We start from the raw sequence: 6,361 nt of genomic DNA, 5'->3' as shown, positions 1-6,361 counted from the left end.
GCTTTCACTGAGCTCATCGGCCTACTGAAAGAGCATTACTTTGGTATTTTGTACTTTTTACTACCTGGAGTGGAGAAGGCAGATGGATGTCTCATATTCACAGCATTCAGTTCAGGCTCTGAGATCTCAGACCGAATTTTAACTYTGAGCTGTGTTCAAAAGCGATTTCCTCCAAATGAGTAGTTAGTTGTGGCTAAAGGTCTGCAGGTATTAAAATCACCAGAGATGCAGGGGGCTTCCTCATACATGGGGGTTTCCATTTTGAAYGCAGGTTTCTGTGTTGAAATCAGTTTTTCCTTAAAGTTTGGTATGGGTGCAACAAGAAGCAAGCCTACTACKAGGTAACGTCTCCTAACAGGCCAAGGAGCATATAGAAGTTTAGCAGCACACAGCAGATGCTGTGGCTATCTGTCAGCAACATCCCTATTAGATTGCTTCAAAACATCAAACACTCAGTAACACTAATTCTAAGTGTAAGCAACCTTTACATGGCTCCTTTACATGAATCAGCATTTATTTTTCCATAATCACATCTTGATCCCTAATTTGACATTACCAAAACAATTTGGCACAGTCATAGCATTGCCAGTTCAGGAATCTTATAGAAAAAAAAAACAAAAAAAAAACAAAAAAAACCCTACAACTTCTAAAACAAAATGAGCTACTGAGACACCATGCTTTTTCAGAACGTGTAAAGCAATTCAGTTTTTAACCCAAGCTCAAAAACTAAAGAGGTTAAAAAAAAAAAAAAACATACACATACTAGTGGAAGTGAAGCCACTTCTACAGACATGCCTAAAGCATGAGCTTAGGGCCCCAGTGCTCTAAACTCTAGCATGAAAATTTTGTCTTAACTAGAAATACTTGCTATTAGTACCATTCCAAGAATTATACAGCTACACAGATGCAGAGAGAGATCCCTGAAATAGCAACACTTCTGATATATATTGCAAAGCACAGGATATTTACTATCATGCTTTATTTTTCAGCTTTCTAGAAAACTATGATCATATACAAAACAGCATTTCAAATATTAAATATATTTTAAAAACAGCTGTGCTTGAAATCAGTGTAATGCTATTTACACTAAATATATAAACATATATAAATAAAATGAGCACATTAAATATTATCTATACATATACACAGCTATCTCTAGAATGCTAAACTAAGCACATCTTAAAATCTGTGTTTTGCTCTTCTCTCTCTGCTCAGTGTGACAGGCAGATCCACTGATCTACATTAAGACTTTTAACTCTGGTGGCTGTTTGGTAACTTCAGACTATCTTTTTGAAGCCTGCAATGCAAATTGGCTCAATCCAGGTCAGCAACAAGCAGAAAAGCAGCAAAGGGCCCCAGTCCCTAATAGCAGTGGATGGGAAGACAGAGCAAAGTTTAGCTTTAACCTGCCCTTCAYGGGATTTCTTGAACTTTGGCCATGTCAGATGATGGAACTCAGCACAATACTCCGTGCACTGACTCTCTTGGAAGGACAAAGCAAGAAACAATGCAGCATTTTCCTCAAGAACAGTTATCTTTTTTTTCCCTGTAAGGTATAAACTTTGGGATGGTGCATGCCAGTATACATTCCTCTGTCTCCTCCTGTAAGCCTGCCAGATAACCATGCAGGTTCCCATTCCGTAAGTCACACGGCACGAGTTAGAGAGGATACACTTCAAATTAACTTGTTATAAAAATTTCCTCTTGTTCTCCTTGAAGATGAAATCAAATATAACTTCCAAGAAGAATCACCATCATTCAGTAAGGGCATTGGGCTTTAAATATATACTAGAAGTCTCTCTAAATACTTTTAAAATGCAATACCCAGTTAAAAAAAATGCTTAAGCCTTGATTTCTTGAAGCATATTGCAAGACAAATTACAGCACCTGCTAAACTACTCGAGAAAACAAGCGCAGTGATTTAGATATATTTGCAAAGACAAAACTCAAGCGGATTCYCCCTCTGCCTCCTGTCACAGCTCTGACTTCCCAGAGTTTCTTTTGGGACCATTCCATTATGCACTTACTTACTGATTTACTTCTGGAACAGGTTTTAACCCAATTACCCCTCATTTACTTGGGCTACAAAAGAAGAACCGAGTTTTTTTGGCTTCACAGACTGCTTCTTGTTAACTGCTACTACCTGACCCCAAATCCCATGCACATAATATCTTGACATTTGGAACAAAGTCAGACAGAGATTTTTAATAAGCAATCCATTAGGACATGTTTTGCCATACAGACTTACGAGGAGGAGGAAATGCTGCTTATTTCACCAAGTTTTCATCCTTCCTGCTGCATGCAAGTAGATTAAGGGCAATAGGACAATCAGGAGTCCTTATAATTTTAAGTACTTATAGAAGCCTTTGATCCCTGCATTTCTGCCAATTACCCCATTTCAACCAGGGCTGATGGAGTATTTTTTATCCAGTCATACCTGTTCACACTCCAGACTGTTTCCTGGAACAGTCAAAAGGGAATGGGCTTATGATCTGAGATTGATTTCTTGCCAGAAGGGGCTCCAGCTCTGACGGTGGGAGACAGCAATGTGGGAGCACCCTTCTGGCATGGATGAAAACGAGAAAGCGACTGTCAAGGTGGATAAACTGCCCTCTTGGCTTGAATTGCATCGCAACCACAGCATCAGTCACTAAGGGCTCTAGAGAAGATGGAGGTAAATGGAGAAGGGAAGGAAAAGGAGAAACAAAAGATAATTCTGCAAACAGAAGGAGAGCAAATGCCTTTTTTTGGAAAAGAGCTTTCCACTGATGAAATAAAAGGAAAACTTAGGTTCAACTATGCCCAAGGGACTTGAGGTGAGCAGTTCTCAGTCAAGAGAGATAGCAAGATAGACTAGCAAGATCATTTTTAGCATGCCATCCTATTCTTCCTGGGCAATAGAGTAAGTTTCCAACTAAAAAGAACTTTGTAGAGGATGATTCCAGTAAGAAGCCAAGCTTCCAGGTCTTTACTGAAATCTCAGGGATTTTTGAACCTTAAGTTACTGAGAAAGCACATTATCATATCACCAGACAAGGACTGGTGATAGCAGAGCTGTCCCAGAACTGCCTTGGGAGGAGTTTTCAAATGAATAGGGTATAGAGCAGGAATGCTTTCAGGAAGAGGTTCTTCAAGTTCCTGCTATGTTCATATTGCCTGTCTCATCCAAGTCTAGGAGGTACTTCTCTATATGCCTTTGGATCTTGGAAAAGTGATTGATTCTACTTTGTGTTGGGATTCTTGTGTCCCAGGTTGTGCCCCTAACTCGGATTCAATGTGTTTCTTGGGGAAATTTATTTAATCTCCACATGAAACTTCTCTGTGCAACAAGAATAATTCTGACTTAAGTAATACTCCCATCTTCCTTGTGAAGTAACAACTGTAAAGTGCTACAGAAGTGCTAAACATTATTAATGGCTCACAAGTTCTCTTCTTTTGGAAGCAGTGGCCATTTCTTCCCATAATGTTTTAAACAGTTGCTGCTTGAGGAGCTTAGATTGCAGATTCCTGGCCTGCGGTTTCTCCATAAATCATAGAGCTGGAACTTACCCAAGACACTCTCGATAGTCTCAGCAGGAAGTCTGGACGAGAGAAARCTTTTCTCAATCTGGCCCAGTGAACTACTTTATGGTCCAGTCCAGTTTCAAGGTCCTGAGCCAGACGTGTGAGGGATTCTGTCCAAGTTTAAAAGCACAAGGTCTCAGGAATGTCCTTTCAAACTGGATTCACTGCCTATAAATATTTTCCATCTCCTGCCCTGGAGAATATAGGTTTGACTCTACAGCTGACGAGCCTGAGCAGAGCAGGAGAGAAGGCCACACTGTTCATCATCAGGGGAGTTTGTCAGCACACAAAGTGTTACTTGTAGAGAAAACTTTAAAAAGAACTCAAGCCATACTGAAAGCCACATCTGAACCTAAAAAAGATGCACAGCAATTTAACAAAGTCCCAGTAAAAGTCAAACCATACAGATCAATTTTCTGCATAGAGCAGGGCTGAACACTGCTTACTGCCAGGAATCCAAATAAACCCCAGGAGATTCTTTGAGGCTGGAGATACCCAATTCTCTCCTTATCTGGAGAGATATCCCTATCTGGAAAACGTGGTAGAGCAAACGCAGAAGCAAAGGACACAACTAGCCCATTCCCCTCTACTTCACATTACCATTTCCCCATGCTGCACACTCTTGGAATACTTGGTTCTGCTCAATATACTGGAAGAGTCGGGGGTCTCCATTCTGGCTGCAGGAGGAGCACAACCCAGATGGAAACTGGTTAGTGATACAGTGCTTCTGGGGATGGGTAATTTAGTATCTGAGAGGAGAGGATGGGATCTGGGAGGAAGAGCACAACCACAATTTCACCACTACAAACAGCATTCAACTTTGATGCAAGATCCACATACAAACCTTCTCTGTTTGCGCAGCATGATTCAACATCGCGTAGAGAGAAAGTGAAGATGCAGGTCCTAAACAACTTCCTATGCCTCCCTTTTACCATCATGTTAGAAATAGCTCATCCTTTACACAGCTTTCATTAACCAAAGTACCTCTGTTGCATTCCATGTGCAGGCCCTATCAGGGCCAAAGCTGTTTGCAGACCAGATTTTGAGCAATTTGCTTGTATTGCTATCAGTAGTTTTTGTTCACCAATCTAACGCTGTTACATTTCCCTTTCCCACTAGGATCTGTTATGTTAGCCACGTATAGAAACACCAGTTTCTCTCCACAGGTCTTTGCAAAGTAAAGGGAAAAGCTGGGACAGACAGGTGAGGCTTTRGAGAGACAACTGGTGCATGAAATGACAAAGCTTAGTGCATCAGACAAGCCAGCATGTGGGATATTTGGGCAAAAGTACCCTCCCGATCCTGCTGCTAGTGCTCCTTGCTGCATACAGGCCCCTCGTACTATCCTCGCTTCACTGTGTTGCATGTGGTGCGTTGACAAAGGATGGGTTTGCACTCCAACAACAGAGGTCTTGTTGGTCTTCTAGTCACTAATCTCTCATGGCAAAAAWTAGCACATCGGGGGCTGCTGGGATTCCCAGAGGATTCCCAATACTGGAAAGGCTAAATACATGTCAGAAAGAGTTCATGCTTGTCTTGGAATAAACATTCTCTGTCTCTGAGTGCATCAGATTTTATAAACTAGCACCAAGCTTCAGTTCAGGCATTGTATCAACAGAAGCTATTTTAGCCACTTTATCAGTGAGCTCTGGGTGACTGGCCTGCAGGCTAATGCACTCACCTACTGTACTGTTAACACCACAAATTCAGCAAAGCTTTTCAYTTCTTCAGTCGGTGTTCATGAAACACGCTGCTTTACAGAGGGCTAGCCACATGGCCACATTGTATTTCTCCTAAACTATATGTGCTGTAAAGCTCTGACACGCATGTACTGTATTTAGTAATTTTTCCCTGTGTATTTACATCAGTTTYGATGGCAAATGATCTTACATCCACTTGGAAGCCAGGAATGCTGCCCAGTCTCTAAACTGTATAGTTGAGCCTCAGACATTGTGTACTTCTAGAAGWAAAGCCTGTTTACCTATGTCAGCATAGCTGCAGGCTTACTCTTCCAAGCTTTAAATATGGACAACTTATGGGTATTTCCTTATTACACAATCAAGAAATCCCAGCGTAATCAAAGACAAGATGTTATCCACATCTTACTGGGAGCAGGATCAAGACCTGTGGCCTCCAGCTGAGCTACGCAGCTACCCTAGGGACACAAAAGGCTGCTCCTGTTCTACTCAGTATCTCCCTGAACTTTCATACATTAATTCTTCTTCTGTATCTCAGCAAAACTGAATTTTAAGATGATGCTAATGGCACTTCACACAGCAAACCTTCCTCATCCCTCTTCACACAGCCAGACTTCCTGTAGCCTCCTGAGCTCATGATGTTCTGGGAAAGAGTTGGTGGTTATCCTGTCCAGCAGAGCATTCTGACTGTTAACCAAATTCAGCCTACAGAATCTTAAACTGGCAATTTAAGGATAAATTAAACAGATATCACAGCCACCTCAGAGCTCCTGCTAAGAAGGGGAGAGAATTCTTGTAAACTAATTTGTCTGGTGCAAATTAGACACAAACAGGGAAATCCAGTGTGCCATTTCTTTTACAGAGGTCCCTTCTGTTCAATGGCCACTGCTCATCAGAAAAAATTCAAAGGGCAAAACTCCATTTTCAAGGACAAGGCTAACAGTGCRCACAGCTGGAGATTCTCTTCCTATTTTCCTTACACATTCTCCACTAGCACCTACTGTCTTYACAAGCCTCTCTTTCCAGCACTGGCCAATGTCTGATGCCCTGAAGAACCAAGCAGCACCTGAAAAGGGAAGAACYGTCAAACCATCTGCTTG

The sequence above is a fragment of the Rhea americana genome, unplaced genomic scaffold (genome assembly GCF_003343005.1).
Source record: "Rhea americana isolate MKP2758 unplaced genomic scaffold, rheAme1 scaffold_255, whole genome shotgun sequence".
Taxonomy (NCBI): domain Eukaryota; kingdom Metazoa; phylum Chordata; class Aves; order Rheiformes; family Rheidae; genus Rhea; species Rhea americana.
Note: the sequence above shows the minus strand (reverse complement) of the source record.